General features: G+C 39.6%; 1 pseudogene; it reads right to left on the reverse strand.

The window, feature by feature from the left end:
• Positions 1 to 2,228: 2,228 nt before the first annotated feature.
• LOC148023126 (putative glycosyltransferase STELLO2) overlaps positions 2,229 to 19,968 on the reverse strand; it is a 45,367-nt pseudogene continuing 27,627 nt past the window's right edge.

Below are 19,968 nucleotides of genomic sequence, written 5' to 3' on the forward strand. Positions count from 1 at the left end.
GTGACAAGTATTTGACACCTATGGTACCACTAGCACATTACATGTGTAGTAGAGTTCAAACTAGTCTTCAAGATGAACTTCGATTGTTGGTTTGTTTGTAGCTAGTGAAGTTGTAAAGCTCAAAATAATTGCTCCAAGTTAAGCCTAGAATGACAATAAGTCTAGAATGATAGTGAGTGGGCTGATTTGATCTCCTTCTACTGATGATACTCCTAAACCTATAAGGCCAACTATACAAATCCTTTTCTCCAATCAAACTACTTGTTTGCAACATGTAACATGCACATTAACTTGCAGCAAGCTCACTACCTATTCCTCTGATTCCTTAGCATAAGATCAAATGGTCTAGGACAAAACAACATCTGATTATGTTCAATGGTGTAAGAATCTTTTCTTGATGAAGACCCTAAGCGTCTTTGTTGACCATACCTTCAAACTTCAGAGTCTGCAGATAATGAATATCTCTTCTACAATGTAGTAGCAAGCATATCTAAGAATTGAAGGGAATACATTATACAAAACCTCATGGTCACCCCAAGCATCCTATTCAGATCTACAAGATAGGAAGGATTCCTCCTATTGAGAGAAGATGATGCCTATTTTTAGCATGCTTTCAAGATAATTCTTGCAGCAATAAACTAGAAAGGAACAACCTCACTAAAGTGATATATAAATTACAATTGCTTTGTTGGCCGTTCAAATCAGGTTGGATAAGCTCTATAATGCCATTTTCACTAGACAATGTGCTTATAGTTCAAAGAGAGCAGCAGGTTGATTAGTAGCTTGTTTCAACATTACAACATCTTGTGAACAACAACTACCAACACTATGTGTCTTAACCATTGGAATTTAAAAAAAGTCTTAATGACATCATTCCATTTATATGTGGTATAATAGCCTGGACCCCACACCAAACTCTTGATCCTCACATAAAATCTACATTAAATGAAATTAAAAAATAGGAACATGATGTTTTTTAAGTCAAATTTACAAAGGAGTTAGTTTTCAAGGTAGAAAGTTGACAAGCTGACCTTCAGCAAATTCCAAAATTTAGTTTTATTGGGTTGCAGTAAGTTCCAATAATTCAAAATAACATTATCTTTGATAAACATGAACCCCACTGCTTTTAAATAATGCTCAAAGATTTGAGAAAGTTGTCTACAAAACAAAAAGTGATGGTTAACAAACAAAACTCCAATGTGCATTAAAAAGTAGAATCATCCATCGAGCTAGCTACTTGATATTGGTTTTGTGACAACAACATCTAGAGGGAATGTTTGGGATATAAAGATCATGTATTTCGATTGATATTAATCCCTTGGTGACCAAAGAGTTGAATGCTAATAATTGGTTCTAAAAAATTTGGCAATCACAATAGAGGTAAAAGTTTAAAGAAGGGCCCATTTGGTAGTGCTTGAAGCACTTTTATCTCCAAGTCTCATGGCTTCCACAAGACTTGAAGATGTATTGGCACACTGTCATAATGGCAAGAGTATGGCTAATGGGTTTTTTTCCTCATCTATAACATCATCCAAGCATGCGTGCATGGCTCATGGGCCAACAACTCTATGTGGTAATAAAGTCGTTCTCCTCTAATTGTCCTATATTCAACATCATCAAAGCAAGTTTCTATCACTCCACTCTTTGGCAATTCATATAATGAAGCTAGTGTCAAAATAATGGCCCGCTTTAGACATCCATTCCTATTTTGAGTTTCAATTGCTTTCAGTTGTTTGCTGGCGCATAGTGTGTCTTTGAAGGCATCCTAGTATGTTTCAGAAGCATCAATGCTGCAACATAATAGAGCCTACTACTTTCAAAGCTTTAGTTGTGAAAAACTCTACCAATACAAGATGGACTAAAGAAGACCAAAGAGAAGGCAACCCCTGGGACAATAGCTTCATTTCTCAATAATTATGTCATTCATAAACCTGTGAACTAAAAATCCTCCCAAGACATCAAGGAAAGATTTTGTTTATGGGTTAGACCTTCACAAACAAATGGATATGAACTACAAACACAAGCTATTTGAATGTCCTAATAACTTTCAACATGTATATCCACATTGAGGTAAAAGAGTATTTCTTTCACTCACTTGTATGCTTGCCATTCTTCAAATGCTTCAATTCCAAAAGCTGGATCACTTTGTTCGAAAGTATAACTACAATGTTGAAAATTCTGCCATAAAGCATTCTCCATCCACATGCTGAATAGCTTAGATCATCAACTCATTTAAAGAAGGTTTCCTTCTTTGATCTCCAAGAGACCAAAAAGTCAGCCAACGTGTCAACACTGTCACGTAATTCCTTCTCATCTTCAAAGAAATGTGGCTTCAAGGTATATTGCCGGTCAATCGATGGTGTATATAGTGTCACATAACCCCCAATCTCCCATAAGAGTCTTTGCACCCAATATCCCCTCATTATGTCTGAAACTCAAGGGTTTACTGATAGAGGAAGCATGAGCACCCAGAAAGCCTGAGAATGGAACAATGTATTGAGATGATCAATGGGAGCCATTATACGCTGTGGAAGTGCAACAGGAAGGGCATGTGTATCAAACTTGATATCAAAAAACTCAAATTCTAATTTTTGAGTATTATAAAAAACAATGTCAATGTTAGAGAACCCATTGGCTAATCCTTGATGAGAATAGACTATTTTCCACTTGGCACATGTCCATAACAAATCTCTGCATTTATGTTGCTTACAAATTCTAGAGGGAAGCCCCTAGGCCACACAGATCTTTGGCCAAGTGAATGTAAGGATTGACAATTATTCTGTTATGAAACGACAAATACTGCAATAAATTATTGCTCCTGTTATTAGAATGCTCCAAGTCAAAGTGGTTGCTCAGATCCCCCCTATTACAGATGCATTCTCATCTGCATCATAGATCGCCTTTGCACCATGCTAGATTGCAAGTAAATATCCAACACTCTTCCTCACATATGAAACATATGGAAGGTGGGCAAGGATCCTATAACCAAGAGCTGTTGTTGCTCAAATGACAAGAAAATGGCTCGTCTCACTTCCCAATCACTTGGTGTGTCTATATCTCCAATGGCAACAACTTGCCATCCCTGCATTTTCACCATAGCCTGAACTTGCTCCATGAAAGAGTTAGAGGCTGTTACCACGATCCATTTGTTTGCCTTGACAACATGGAATTTCCCAATATCTACCACTTTGTGCACCTTCTTGAAGTCTACTTCAAGGTATGGATTCTTCACAGCACTCTTTGGGCTTATACAAAGGAGGGCTGAGGAGTCACCACGGTTGCAAATGACGATGAGGATGAGGACATTGAGAAGCACGAGACCCAAGATGAAAAGCTTAGGTAAGTTTCTTCTGACTGAGGTGGTCAAGGTCCTTTTGAATCAGTTGAGATATGAGGTAAGCAGCTTTGAAGTCAATCCTCACCACAGAAGCATTCTTGTCGTCCTCATCTTTGCTTTGGCGGTGTGGGTCTGCACCCTGCTTGTGGGCAGTGACTGAATACCGAGGCTTGGTTCGCTCTTGCTAGACGAGCATTGTGAGGGAGGATTAGACGGAGGGGGCACAGTGCTAGCTCATGATGTCACACACATACACATGCCAATAGAGATGCACACGATCTTGTGCAATCTCAAGCTTTATGACATTTTTGCTTAAATTTTCTCTTGTGAAAGGGAATGGAAATGCAATGAGCTTTGCATTTGAAAATTGCAATTCCTTTAAGTGCCTTCTTTTTAGGAACAATATGGTTTTTTTTAAATACAGATTTACATCATCAAGAAATATCCAATGGTTTTACCCCAAAACCATCACCCTAGCTCTTGGAGAGTAGCTTGAATGATATCTCAAATACTAGGAGCAAGGTGTTGTTTGCATAAGGTCTTATATGGTTTGAAACAAGCACTTATGGCAAGATGCACACTCATTTGATTGCTCTTGGTTTTAGTCACTCACACTAAGAGCATGCTCTTTATCCACATAAATGCAAATGTTCTATTGATTCTCATTATTTAGGTGGACAATATGCTATTGATTGGGCTCCAAGAGATGTGTATTGTGGCCTTGAAGGTCAAATCACAACATTCATTTGATGTTACAAATCTTAGCCATTTGCAAGCTTTCTACATAGGAATCATGTTTCTACAAAACCATGTGTGCTTCAAAATCACAGCTCTTACAATGTTCCAAAGCTTGAGGGTTTTGCCATCCAAGGCACCTTTGTCCTTGAAAAAGTGATAGACACATGCTAGTAGAAGCATAAAGACCCACTTTGGGAGACCCAATTTTTTGGTCCATAAAGAATTATGGTGATTACAAGATTGCAAAACATACAAGTTCTTTATGGCACTTTACAATACATTGATTTCAAAACAAAATACATAACGATGAGTGGTGCAAAATCACGCTTTCTTTCTTTCCAAAATCACACTGCACTTGTGCAAGAAATTCCTCAATTATATCACAATCCCTAAGATGGCAATAAGTCAAACAAACTTTTCACGATACAAGGACTAGATAGCTTAATACACTTAAATGGAATGAATATTATGCAATGGTTTAGGGTGGTTAGGGTCTAGGGTTTAGTGTGTAGAAATGGGCCAAGGGGAGTAGTGGGTTGGATCATATAGGATAGAGTGACTAGGTCATGTAGAAGTGGGTTAGGATTAAGCGTAGTGGAGTAGGTTCTAGAAGTGAGTAGGTAGGGTTGATGTGGGTGAGTAGAAGTGAGTAGTAGAGGTAGATGGGTGGGTGTGGATAATAGTGGGTGAGTAGGGGTGACTAGATAAAAGTATGTGGGTAGAACTATAAGTAGGTGGGGGTTGGGTAGAAGTGATTGAGTGATTAGAAGTGAGTGATAGGGTGAGAATCCTAGTGTATGAATCTTAGAGTATGAATGGTAGTGCTAGTGTGCAAATTCCTAGGATGTAGTGTGTGAGTATGAATGGAATAGTGTGCGAGTGCTATAGTGTGCAAGGGTAGACGTAGGTCTAGTGTGTGAGTATGAGGGGTGGGTTAGTGGGCAAGTGGGTGAGCTCTAGTGTGCGAGTGAACAAGTATAGGAGTGTGTGTAGACTAGGGTCTAGTGTGTATGACCTAGTGTGCTAGTGCTAGATTCTAGTGTGCGAGTGGTAGTGAGTGATATAGTGAATGCACTAGAGTGAGTTCTGTTAGGGTGAGTGGGATTGGGGAGGTGGGAGTTTGTGAATCCTAGTGTATGAGTGAATGTATTAAGGCCTAATGTATGATTACAACTATTAGCTAGGCCAATAGGGAAAAGATGGGTGTATGCAAGATCAATAGGGGAAAAGATGGGTGTATGCAAGGGCTGAGTGGTTTGTGGTGATGGTTAGGGTTGGGTGGTGGTTAGTGTATTTGAGGGAGTGGTCTTGTGGATGGGTTTTTTGTGGAGCACATGTGTGTGTTTGGGCATGAGCTAGTGGGGTGCCATGTGTGGATAGGTGTGTATGGTGTGTGTGTCGTGTGTGAATGTGTGTTGAGTGTATGAATGTGTGTGTGTGAATGAGTGGTGTACTTGTGGTGTGTGTTTGTGTTATTATGTATGAATGTGCATGTGTTAATGTGTACATGTTTTTGTGTGTGCATGTGAATGTAGGTGTATACGTGTTATAAAAATAACCTTATAAAACATAAAACCTAAAAAATAACCTAAATGTGGTCAATGATGTAGCTGACCTACCCATTGCCATGCTTGCCAAACCACATGACCTAAATGTGGTTAATGATGTAGTTGACCTAGCCATTGCCACACTTGCCAACCACATGACCTTGCTTAGTCGTGCTAGCTACCTAGTACATTGCCATTGATCGCTACTCTATTTGTTGGTAGCCTACATCCTTTAACTACCACCCATGCCAATGAGTGCACAACACAACCATCCCAACTCTGAGCAATGTGATTAGCACTACCCATTGTTGGCCATCTAGGGACCGTAACTACTGCCCAACACAATGTGGTTGTTATAAGCCCAAGACACTGCTGCTAATACCTGCTACTCATTGCCTTATCTACCATCTATGTCAACCCCTAGAAACACAACTATCGCCCTAATCAACATAGCTTGATCTACCACCCAATAGCCTTTAGCCCCACTAAGAATGCATGCCAAGGGCCTCCACCAATACGACAGGAAACCCTTGAGAGCACACGCTAGTCACTAGTAGCTTCCATCATAGCTTGGAATCAAACATCGTCACACAAATGCAAGAGAAGAATGCCACATGCTTGAGAAAAATCTAGTTGCCTCATGGATAACCATAGGGTGTTGTATCAATGTGGCCAACTATGGAGTGTAGGGATGCTACTACACAATAAGGCACAAGGCTACAACAAAACCTTTCTCGCCTCCACCTTTCCTGCCTAGTGTCATGTAAAGCAATGAAAAACATTTTATTTAGAAAAAGAGCACAAAGAGGCAACCCGATCGTCTCTTTGGATGAAGGCAGCCATTTTGCATGGATTCAATTTTGTGCAAACAATGACAATGTTAAAACAAAAAAGTATAACCTCTCCTCTTGCATTCAACATTTAGTTTGGAAGCTTTAATTCACAGAATCATTAAGCCTAGTTTGCACACAACAAAGGCAATGCCCTCTATTGACTGCATTACCAAGAGGAACCTAACTCTTGGGCTCCCCTCAAAGACGTTTCTCATGTCTTTCCTTCTCCATTTGTAACAACATAGTCATATGGTGAATCAAATAGTTGAGGTTACTGATGTGCCTTATAGAAACCATAGAGAGATTTTAAAGTTTGAAGCATTGAGTTTGAGTTTTGAGTTTTTTCTTTTTTGGAGTTTTGTCAGTTTCTCTTTTTTCAATGCATATGCAACCAATTTTTAATGACTATTACCATAAAATAATAATCCACAATGGTGTCATACTAATAGCCAAGCAAGAAGAATTGAGATTTGCATTTTGTGTTTTGCATTTTAAGTTTTGAGTTTGAGTTGTTTTTTTTTGTTTTTGTGTTTCTTAGTTTGTGTTTTGTGATTTTTCCTACTCTAATAATTCCTAGCTTTCCAATTTCAATCCAACGAACCAATTCCTCCTGGTTCAATCTTCCTAAGCTAGGTACATGGTTTTCAAAGTATGCTAGCCATGGACACGAATGATTGATATTCCACCGAACCCATCCACACTCATGCACAAGCCTGCTATTCCACCGCATGGTAGGAGTGTGAGAACCTCAGGGGCTACATTATCCTAGGTTCTGGCACAATGGAAAGAAAGTGTTGGGATAAATGCACAATAGTCAGAACATTTGACAAACTCCTATTCTTTTAAACGTTGTAAATTGCTTCGGCAACATTCTTTCACCTTGTTTCTCGACAGTCTGCTATAGCTAACCATGCATCCTTCTCTCCAAACCGAGAAAGCAAGGATACAATACTATCTTTGAGGTCTAGTGAACTCACCAACAAACCTTTCAGTGTTGTACTCCAAAAGCTTGAAGACTCAAAGATGGTTCCACGACCTAAGAAATACAATCCAATGTCATCGCTCCTTCGTATCCGCCACCTAATATATCAACAAGTCAAATAGCTACTAGAGAAGAAGAGAAAACCAAGACGATGACGAATAGCTTTACCTTCCCTTAGTTTGTCACTCAACACGTCTCTCATTCACCCTCTTCATTCACTATCAAGAATTAAAGCAAGATGATAGAATAGAAGAAGAGAATAGAAAGCTTCAATAGTTGCATTGATAAATCTTCTACAATATGGATGCACCAAAAAGTTAGATATAGCTGAGGCCTCCCACCCTTATATAGACACAAATTAGTGTTAGGGTCAGGTCACTTCTCTAGGATGGTGCACCACTTGCATTCTAGGGTTTGCACCCTTTTGCATTTTAGGAATTCCACCACTATGAACTAGGTTTGCATCATGTTTTGAGTGTCCTACCCACTTTCTAGGATCTAGGTTGTGAAGCATATTTTATCCTTAGCCTAATGAGACCATGTCTATGATATTCTAGTCACAAATCCATGTGTACAACCAATGCCACAATTGTGAATGTGACAAATACTACCATGTGTGATGATACAATGTGCACAAGAGTAAGCTCGTCTCTCACAAAATAATGCAACCATAATACTTTGATGTCCATAAAGTATAGAAAGTAATACAAGTGCCCAAAAATATAACCAAAATACTCCAAAAATAATAATCCACCATGAAATAAATCTAGCACCTATACTGTGACCTTTCTTTGACTTTAACTTTCAGAAAATATTGTTAACAAATTTGGTTCAAATCAAAATAATGAGTTGTTCTTGCATTCTGAACAGTGTACAACTCTTATTCAAGAAGTTGAACAATCACAATGACTCTGAGTGGGAGGCTGCCTTTGATTTGTGCATCCATTTGTGCCTTATTGATAGGGCTGTTATTGGAGTCGTCCTTGGATCCTATGGAAGAAGATGTAGAGGGAAGTGACATGTAGGAAGACAACCATTCAACATACATCTTACTCTAACTCTAGTCACAAATTGTTGTGTGGCTACACAATAATATACATTTTGGTCAGTGCCATGAGTCACAAGCTTGTTGGGTCTACACTCAACCTCAAAATTTCATGGAGAGATGTCTTCTTGTCTCTTTCTCAGATGATTTATTTAAGCATTACATGTGAGTCAATAGAGGGGAGTTTCAATTCATATGCAAAAAACTAGTTGTGGTAATGACTCGCAAAAGCACGCATTTTCGGTCATCTTGATACCACTCAAAAAACATGTATACAATTGTAAATGAGTTATGCATGGCAACAAAGAAGTCTAATCTACATGACCTATACATAAAATGGCCAAATCAACGAGCAGTAGCAAGAATATGTGAAGGTTTTGACACAACCAAAAAAATCCTCTTATAGTAGGGACAGTGGATGACACACACATCTTGATCATCGCCCCAATTGTTTTCCATGCTGATTATTTCAACTGAGAGGGATTTCATTCCATTTTTATTCAAATAACTGTAATGTATAAGTGTCATGTTTGAGATTATGATGTGGGTTTGGGAGGTGTGATAAATAACTCGATTTTATTCTCTCAAAACAAACTTGGATAAACAGCCATGTTAGGTGCATTGGTATTGTTTGATTGGTGATTGCATATACCTTGCAAAAGACACTACATGCTACCACCTTACAAAAGCTCCAAAGATGGATTGAATTTACAAAAAATCATCAGAACTTCATACAATCTAGTTCCTATATGCTAGTGGAGAGGGCCTTTGGCATGCTAAAGTGTAGGTTCATAATTCTTCTCAAAAGGTGTGATATGAATCTCAGGAATGTCCCTCAAATGGTTGTGACATTTTTAGTTTTTCATAACATGTGTATAGTGCATGGAGATTCATTCGTGATTGATTGGTTACAAGAAGTGGCATCAAAATTGCATAACTCTTGTATCAATAGTTAGGCTCAAATGCAAGCTACTACAACTATAAATGGATTGCAAGCTATGACTGTGCAAGCTGTTGGTGACGTAGTACGAAGAGGGTAAGCTACAAAAGATGTTCTAATGGATGAAATTGTTCAAAATCAGCGTGTGTCTATGCGATTAGAGAGAACAGATAATGTAGCATGGTCCATGTACAAGGAGTTCCTCCATCAACATCTCAATCGCATGGAAGATGACCACACTGAAGATTATTGTGATGATGAAGGCCTTAACTAATGCTATGGCAAAAAATAGTGAATGGATGTATAATTGGTTATGATTATGGCATACACATATATGGACTACTCTTATTTATGATTTAATGTTTGCTAACCCTTGAATTGTTCATAATACAAACACAAAATCTTCAAAATCTATTTAAAGTTTATTATTTCTCTATAATCAATGTGTTTTCTCTATTTTTTCTTTGTGTACATGCAATGTTCATGTGATGGATCTTTTGGAATTTGTACTAACATGTGATTTGCAATTGAGGTGGAGGGTAAAGGGATACATAAAATGCATTTCTTAACCCCTTCTCCCCACCTTGAAGGGGCCACCTAGGGGAGGTTCCAATCGAATGATATTCTATAGAAAAACCCTAGGAAACAACTGAGTTGACCCTTCATTACACACTGAAAATGCTATTCCATTTTAGCCAACAAAAAGGTTATCCAATTAAGCTTAACCTCATCAAGGACTCTGAGAGACACAGTGAATAGTTCTTGGGACAAACACTTGGATACAGGCTTGCCCAACATGTCCTTGAGGAATTGGCATAACTACTTCCATAAGGGAGAGGAAATATATGCCACAGCTGATACTCTTGAACTAGTGATAATCTTATTCACTACCAAGGGAGTAGAGGTCTCCTCCTAAAAACAAGGCAAGGATCTCTGCGATGGATAATAAATTATTACTGGTAGGCACGGGGGAAGCTCCAAAAGGCAAGAACAAGACCTCATTGATAGTAACAAGGGATAAATAGAATTGATGGTCATAAACCAAGCCCAAAAGCTTCTTGTAAGTCCCCAAAAAAGAGTAACAAAGTTTTGCACTTGAGGGAATTTCAAGGCCATAAACCAGCCTTGTGAATATAATTAGCATCCAAAAGGAGAGAGTAATCATGGATTGGTAATGGTACATACTGAATCACAAGCGAGATGTGGAAGAAAATGTCATTTAGACCACACTGGATCACCCATACACACACAAAAACCACGGAAAGGAGAAAGTATTCATGCAAATCCCACACATACCACCACTGAGGCAAATAACAATGAAACAAAAACAACAACAAAAACTGGCTGGACTAGACCAAACCTCCCCAAGCTATCCACATCCTACGGAAAATTCAACATGACCTACACACATATGCGATCGAAAGCTTCATGCTATGTATACATAAAGGCACCCAAAAACCCCATAGGCAAATACTCAAAAGAAAAGAAAATGCCACACATATCATATTCTAGGCGCACAATCCAAAAATCAGGACTGAACCATTTACTCAGATCATAAAAATGAATACCAATGGACAAGGCCGATGTCTCTAACCAAGAAACCCCAATTCCCATAGGCATATGGCGTATACCTATGGTGTGGTAAAGTAGGTGGTAGAGGTGATATTGGTAGTAGTAATAGGGATAGGAGTGGTAGTAGTGGAGGTGGTTGTTGTTGCACCAAAGGGTGGAACAAGTGTCCTATGTGGAATAAAAACATGGGGTTTCCAAGAAAGAAAGTCACTGAAAAGCTTGGTCCTTACCTTTCCCCTATGATGGGGATGGCATTTGCATGCACTACTTCTTAACTAGCTCCTACACTACTTCCCTTTGGGGCCATCAACAAGGGCATGTGAAATCTCTAGTGCATCCCTTGTCCCATGGTTCCTTGGGTCTTTGTTGATCTTTTGAAGCTTGTAGTTTGAATCAGGGTAACAAGGCAAAAAGAACAAGCAGAGGGGGAAGTATATAGAGTTTGGCAATGTAAAATAGATGCTTTGGCTTATGAAAGAGAATGGTTTTGGAGGGGTTTTGATAATGTGGTACTCTTAGATAATGGAGACTCAATGGGAATTGGAGTTTTGAGGTATCTTGGATGGAATGAGGATGGAGAGTAAAACAAACAAGGGTGAGATTTGATAGGGATTAAGAAGAGTAGAAGGTGTGCTCGATTAGAAGATTGAGGGGGTATTAACAGTGGAAATTAGGGGATCAATAGGGATTGATGTAGAGAAGAAGATTCATAGATGAGGTGAAGCCAAAACCCTTAACAATAAACCCAAAACCTATATCCTCTACGCTACCCTAAGCACATTGAACTGCTCAAACACTCCTTGCATGGTGCATGCACAAACTCTTCTTATTGGACACATGAGATCCAATGGTTGGGCTTTTATCTTTGAGGTGGCTAGATTGGTTGTCAACTCATCCATATGGTGATCAAGTTAGTAGCAAGATATCTATTATCAAGGAAATATCCCTTTTTTACCTATGCTAGCTACAAAGGGGGTTAGGTTAGTATCAAGAGATCCATTGGAAGGAAACATCCTCTTTTTTCTCATGATGGCCATTAATTTACTTGCTCCTCATGGACATATTGCAAATGCTCTATTTTATGCTTTCTTATATTTCCATTATTAGCAAAGAAATATCCTAGGCAATACTCCTAGACAAATGTAGAAGGTGCAACCTCAATTAGTGCATGTAAATTGATATCTAATGTAAGTGAGCCTTTGTAAGTTGATTATCCCAACCACGGCGATGTCCTAGACAAATGTAGAAGGTGCAACCTCAATTAGTGCATGTAAATTGATATCTAATGTAAGTGAGCCTTTGTAAGTTGATTATCCCAACCACGGCGATGTGAACAATCATCCTTGTCAGCATCGAATAGAGGATGCAATTGGTAACTTTGACTTGGCCATTGGCTCTGGGGTAGTAGGGTGTGGACTTGGGATGGTAGATCTTGTATAACTCTATTAATTCTTCCATAATCTTGTTGAGGAAGTGAGTACCTTTGTCAGTGATTAGCTCTAGGGGACTGCCAAAACAGTGTATTGAGAGTGGTAATAGGGAATAAATCCTTCACACAACCCAAGATGACATGCAAGAAAAAGGAGGTCTAATACAGGTTGTGGATTGATGCTAGAGCTCACAAAAACTTGAAATCTGCCTAGAACAATCTGAGAAACTATCTCCAAGATACAAAGCAACTCAAGTCAATAATCTTGCCCTAACCCCAACATATTAAAAAAACTTCAAAGTTGTGCCTCTTGTAGTTCACATAGAGCATTAACATAACGAAGGAAAAAAATCTTTTTTACATAAGAAAATCTTCAAAACTCAATAATAACCTTGACAAACACAGATACCACAAGTAATTCTTCAAAGTACAAGTTCTTCAAGAAATCATAATCTAAGCTAACACCTCCAAATCATAAGAGACTTGAACTACTTCAGGCAACCTAATGTGACAAGCATATTTGATTTCCAAAAACAAAATACCAGCAACACTATCCAAATAAGAAATTGTTGCAGGTCAAAGAGTATACTAGACTCTGAAGATATATGGTGTTTTCAAATGATTTATTAGCACCTCCACGCTCCAACAGTTCTTTGCCTTTCTGTATATTTCAAAAAATATCAACACTTTTTCTAGCTCTTTCGATCTCATCCCCTTAAGTTGAAAATACATGCTGACTTTGAAGCTTAAAGAAAGCACATGCCCACCAGCAGCTTCAATAACAAAGATATACATTATGAGTTTCATTCCTTTGTTCCCCAAACCAACACCCTCTTCTCTTATTATCTTTGATCAAACATTCGGGCATTAGTAATATGAAACACAAGGGAAAAGATGAGAAAATTCAAGGTTGCCTAATTAAGAAGCTCGAATATGAACGTTGATGATTAGTTATTGGACAAAATACTCTTCCAACCAAGATTGTGCTTGGGCAGGCCATCGAGAAACCTTCTTCAATTTCCTTTCCTTGGATTGAAATGTGTCAACCTAGCCTATCCTCTATCAACTCCTAATGTATTGCCACCAATTTAACTTGATGATTTTCCTCCACAACAAACCTTAGAAAATCCTTAGAAATCTGTAAGCCTGTCCATAGGATAAGTTGGTAGTAGAACATTAATAGCAATTGCCCCCAGAAAACAAAGCTTACTCTCGTTGATATTTCTCCACTTTAATCTTCCCATTATATATATCTCATCAGCCCCCCCAATCCTCATCATCTCCACCTTTACATTCACGAAAAACATAATGTTAATTGTGTTCTTTAAAGCTTAAAGCTACGTTCTAGCTTTAAATCGTTCAGCTTTCCCTATAAAAATATCGCATGGCTTTTGATCATGATTGCCTAACATAGAAGCCCATATTTTTATTCATTCTAAAGATCAATTCAGCTTCCTCACTTGCAGCAAGTTGTTCCACCTCTAATATATATCGAATCCTGGAAAGTATACCCTTGCAAATAAGATTAGTTGCAACATCTTCGTTTGCGATTGATACATCATCTTTAACAGTACCATCACCTTCTCTATTTTGAGAGTCATTGTTAGAGGAGAACAGCAACATGTTAGATGAGTTTGTATTTCCAACAGCCCCCACCAACCAATCCTTCAACTTGAATTGAGGGTTTGCTAAATATGGGGCATTTAAAATTCCCCATTATTTATCCATGACAACTAGCACAAATTGAAATATTTCTCATTTAGGGAGTAACTCAATAAAAATTCAAGCACCTTGGCACTTGTAGCCACAACAGTTAGCCAACAATATACAGTGTGGACCTGCCATAACTCCCAACCCACTCAATCTCTCAAAACTGAGCTTCTTATATCCTTCTTACTAACTCATATGTACTTGCTCCTCTTCAACAAGATGACATTTCCAACATTATTTGAAGTAGTTTCAGTTTTGAAAAAATGTCTGACAATGGGATATGATGTTCTCGTACAAGAACAAGGCCATGCTATTGTCTTCATCCCGCTTCGAAGCTTTGGCTTCACACCACTTTGTGACATAGTCTGTACAGACCAAAATGTATATGTTGTGCTTCCTTCTCATCGGTAGATTGATGGGGCCAACAAAATTGATTTCCCATTTTTCAAATGGATTTAGGGGAAGGATGGGTTGTAGTGGCATAACACTAGATTTGGTAGGCTTTCTCATTCGCTGACAAGAATCACAATGTTTGCAATAGTCATAGGTATCCTTATGGAGGGTTGGCCACCAGTATCCTACGAGCAGAGCCTTTCTATCTGTAGCTTCTCCTACAAAGTGTCCTCCATAGGGCTCGTCATGGCATGCTTTTAGAACTATCCCGATCTCATCTCACGCCACACATCTTTGCAATACTCCATCTTTGCCTCTCTTGTACAGAGCACCACCTAATAGGGTGTAAGGGGCCAATTCCAACAGGAGCTTCTTCTTCTCACGGCTGGTGACACCAAGAGGATATTGTTGAGTTGCCAAAACATTGGCAATGTCTACATACCATGGGGTTACAGTTTCAACTGCGAACAAGGAAGCATTAGGGAGATCTAGGTCATCCTTCTTTGCTTCATTGCTTTGAGGGATTCATGACAAATTATCAACTAGGACATGGGAATGACCAATCTTGGTAACCACTTCAAAGTCGAACTCCTCGAACGGAAGGATCACTCTCATCATTCTTCCCTTCACATCTACTTTGTTCATCAAGAAGGACATGGCCTCATGGTCTACATAAAATTTGAAGTGCATTGATAGCAAGTAGTGTCAAAAATTCTCCAAGGCAAACACCATTGCTAGGCATTCGAGCTACATCACTGTGTAGTTTCTTTCTTGATAAGTTACTTTTTGACTTACATAATAGATGGGCTGATCTAACTTTGAGGAGCCTTTTTGGCATAAAACTAGGCCTAACCCTTCTACTAATGCATTAGTGTGCACATGGAATTCCTTTGAACAATCAAGAGGTTGCAAGTTGTATGCTTCAATCAAACATTACTTCAAAGTGTTGAACGCTTTGTCACAATCAATAGTCCATGTAAACTCTGCATCTTTTCTTAGGAGCTTATGCAAGGGGGCTGCCTTTGTTGCAAAGTGTGCTATATGAACCTTCTATAATAGCCCATATGGCTGAGGAATCCCCTCAATTGTTTGAGGTTAGTTGGCACCATTAAAGCTGCAATCTTTTCGATCTTCGTGGGGTCTATGTAGCTATCCTTTATGCAGAGACAATGTGGCCTAAAAGAACTCCTAAAGAGACTTTGAAAATGCATTTTTCAAGGTTCAGAGAGATCCCATACTCTCGACATCTATCCAAGTGTTCCCAATCATCTCGGATTAGGCTATAGACACAGAAGTCATCCAGGTATACCTAAATGAAATCATGCATATGATTTTGGAATGCGGCCATCATCACTCATTGGAAGGTAGCAAGAGCATTATAGAGCCCAAATGGCATCACTTTGTAATCATAGGTTCCCCATTCTGTTATGAAGGTTGTTTATGATTTATCTTATTTCACGATCTAAACTTGGTTGTATCCATTGAATCTATCCAAGAGGGAATAGAGTTCATGTCTAGCTACAATGTCTAACAACTCGTCTATAAAAGGGATAGGGAAATGACCCTTCTTAGTCTTGGTGTTTAGCTTTCAGAAATCCACATATATTCGCAACTTTCCATTCTTGTTGGGTACCACCATGATGGGTGAAACCCATTCACTATTGGCCACCAGATAGATAAACTCAACTTTAAGGAGCTTTAGTAATTCAGCTTTCACTAGGGCTGAGTAATTTGGATTCATACACCTTTGTCTTTGCCTCATGGGCTTGGCATCAAGCTCTAGGTCGATGTAATTCTGACACACGATGGGATTGATCCCCTTTAGATCTTTATACAACCATGCAAACATGTCCAAGTTCTCCTTCAGAAGTCATGCAAGACTGATAGCTTTTCTTCTGGAAGACTTATACCCACCTTCAAGTGACATTTAGTACCATCAGCATCCACAAAAGTTAATTGCTTTTCACCTTCCACTTCACGAATAAAGGTCCCACAGATTGCTTCTAGGTACAGATTCGACTCCTTCAAGGGAGTGGTCTCCTCTGGAACCAACTTCCTCTTTCCATGAGGACTTTGCTTGCTCCTTGGGATACTGAAATGGTATCAAGGCTATTTCAGGTTTGGTTTGGGAATTAGTTACATGTTGGCTCGAGGACTCATCTCCCGAGGATGCCTCCAAGAATGCCACACAATAGAAACCATCTAAGTTCTGCTTGGATTATAGGACTAGTGGTTGTTGGCAAGGTACATCATCATTATCCCTTCTTGAGAAGGGTAGATTAGGGCGATAAGAGCCACTATTAAAGGAAGGTTTATTTTTCTTAATCCATTACTAACGAATATGTTGCAAATGCTACGACTCATTAGCTATTCCAAAGAGTACAAGAGTCATTCTATCTAATAGCATGGGTTATTCAGCTTCTATAACCTCTAAGACTTCACACTCATGTGTATCCTCTTTTGGGTATATATGTTTCTCCATGTCACTTGCATTAGCTTCATCATGACTTTCATCATCGTCCTCTTTAGACTCTGCCTTTGCCTTTGTAGGGGTTATGTGAGAGAAAAATAGATTCTCTATTGTATCCTCTGCCTCTATTTCTATTTCTATCTCTGTCTCTACTCCTATTTCTATCTCTGTCTCTGCTCCTATATCTATCTCTGTCCCATCTTCTATCTTTGGCTCTACTATGGCTATGTAACAAGAAGAACAATATATCCATACCACTATCTCTGTAGTGGTGAGCTCATGCTCAACCGCCAAGACCCACAGACTACTTATTCTTTCAAGGATTTCAAGCCAAGCACAAACGTCTACCTCTCACATAGCCGACGTGCTATCTTTCTCTATGAGTGTAATGAGCTTACCTCCATGCCTGATCCACTTGCCTCCTCTCTCAAGCACTCCGATACCTCCACGATCCAAGTGGAAGCTTCAAGCGAGCTCAATCCTCAAGCTCCACAATCCAATATCCATTGCCACAAGCAAGACAAGAGAAGGAAAGGGAAGAGAAGAAGAGAGGAGAAGACAGAGAGCTTCTCCACCATGGTCCCTCGCCCTCACACACTCACTCCCTCACACTCTCACACTCCCTCTCTCAAGCACAAGCTCTAGCAAGCAAGAACAAGAACAAGAACAAGAGGAGGAGGAGAGCTACTTTTGGCCACATAGAAGAATGAGCTTCTCATTCACTTTTCAACTTTATATACAAAACCCTAAATCCCTTTTGGCCGGTCATCCCCTTATCCCCTTTTTTACATGGCCGGCCCTCTTTCCCATTGTCCTCATATCTTCCTAGCTTCCTTTCTACCACCCATCTACCTTTACAATTTGCACAGGAGGGAGCCTAGCGCTCTTTTACAAAAAGTTTTAGGGCCACCTTGCATTTAAGAATGTGCTTCTACCTTTGACTTATCTTTTGAGGCCGCCCTTGCACTTTTGGTCATTTCCCTTATTACTTCTTCCATTGTATTTGATTTCCTTCTGGCCACATAATTTAGGTCCCGACTTACACTTTTCCACTTTTTCTACTTTATTATTGTGCTAAGGTTAATATTACCCCCCTCCTAGCCTAGTGCCAGTCCCGTGGCACTGATGGGTAGTAGTTGGAAGGTGGGATGGGTGTAGCCAAATGGCTTTTTTGAGTTTGTATACAAGCCAATGCAGGGGATGGTGTCCAATGAATTAGCGTTTGAAATTAAAAATGGTGTGGGGCATGGTCTCTTGCTGAGGATGACGGTGGGTGGATCTATTCTTGAAATTGAAGATTGTGTTGGATAAATCCCTACTTGGAGAGAGGTGGATAGGCGAATCTATCCTTGAAATTGATAATGGTGTTAGATGGATCCCCCCCTTGGAGAATGGCGGGTAGACAGCTCTGTCTTTGAAATTGATGATGGTGTTAGATGGATCCGTCCTTAGAGAATGGCAAGTGGATAGATCTATCTTTGAAATTGATGATGGTGTTAGAAGATCCATCCTCTTGCCCTCTACGGTTGCTACGACATGATCTTAACATGGCTTTTCACTGTTTCCTTCAAGTCACCCTATCTCTTCACACCGATGTCTATTTGGCACCCTGATAAAATGAATTACATTGTGCCTCGTGCTTTCCTTGCGAGAGCCCTCGGGGGCTCTCCTTCATCCTTTATAGAGCCTTGCTAGAATATTCGGTGCTTATCTCCAACATCCTTGAGAGAGCATCTTTCATCCTTGACAGGGCCTCCCTCATCCTTGAGAGGGCCTCGCTAAAGTAGGTGGAATTCACTCTCTTTTTTTCTGAGCTTGCCTTCTCTTGCACTGTTCCAAATGAGCTTCTTCATTCACTTTTTGACTAGGGCTGCCTTGGTCTGCCTCTACTTTGTTTTGGTTGCATGGTGACATATCGTATAAGATTACCCCCTCCTAGACGGGTGCTAGTTCCAGGACACTTGCAGTTTTGAATTGATGAAGGTTCGGTAATTTAAAAGGACAAATGTGTGAGTCGATGATGATGGGGTCTCGGGGGAATTGGTCTTGGGAAGAAATTGATCAACCGATTAAGGTGGTGGAGGTCGAGCATACATTTCATGGATGATGGGGTCTCCAATATCGGTGGGTTCCAGCCTTTGTTTATACTTGAAAAGAAAAGAAGCCACACTACTTGGGGATGTGTCTGCTTTACTGTGTGGTGCATTGTGATTGTGCTAGTGGAATTGGGAGTTGGATCAAACCATAGGCAAAGCTTGGGTGTTGTCCCACACTTGAGGACCCAGTTCGTGTATCATTGGGGGTGTGGTGCATGGCTTAGGGAGACAAATCTAACCATAGGCAAGTGTGACCCCCTTGGTATGTCTTGCCCTTAATGTGCCCTAAGCGTGATGTGGGGAATCAAAATGGGCTAGGGGGTTAGATACAAAGCCAACCGACCGAAGCCACCAAACATTGCTAACTTGAGGACCCCTAGGTGTAGTGTCTGTGGTCCACATGGAGCGAAATCATTTGATTGCTCTTTTTGTGATTTCCTTTTGTGATCTCTTATTCTGTTCCTTTACTTTTCTCTTTTCTTTGTGTTGTCTCTCTTGGACCGTTCTTTTCTTTTCTTCTTCTTCTTCTTCTTTATTTTTTTTTAAATAATAAAATAATGAATAGACAAATATTCAATCCTCATCATCATAGGTATGAGAGGGAGGGGTTGGAGGCTTAATGGATTTACTAAGAAATTGTCTACTTTGGATGTATCCTTTTAGGCCTAATTGAGCATTAATGGATAGGAAGGGATGGTTGCAACTAATGAAATGGCTATCGCTCATATCCTCTAAGAGGGCTATGAAAAAAGAAGATAGGAGGGTAACATGCATCATTAGCCTAGCCATTGCATAGCTATATATGCTGGCATTGAGATAAAAAAAGAGCGGTGGGAGGTGGCGTTCCTATGGTATAGGCTCCTATCTAAGTAGTAC

This window comes from Lygodium microphyllum, chromosome 16 (assembly GCF_053477565.2).
Source record: "Lygodium microphyllum isolate KBCC chromosome 16, Lygodium_microphyllum_v1.1.10, whole genome shotgun sequence".
In the NCBI taxonomy this organism is placed as follows: Eukaryota; Viridiplantae; Streptophyta; class Polypodiopsida; order Schizaeales; family Lygodiaceae; genus Lygodium; species Lygodium microphyllum.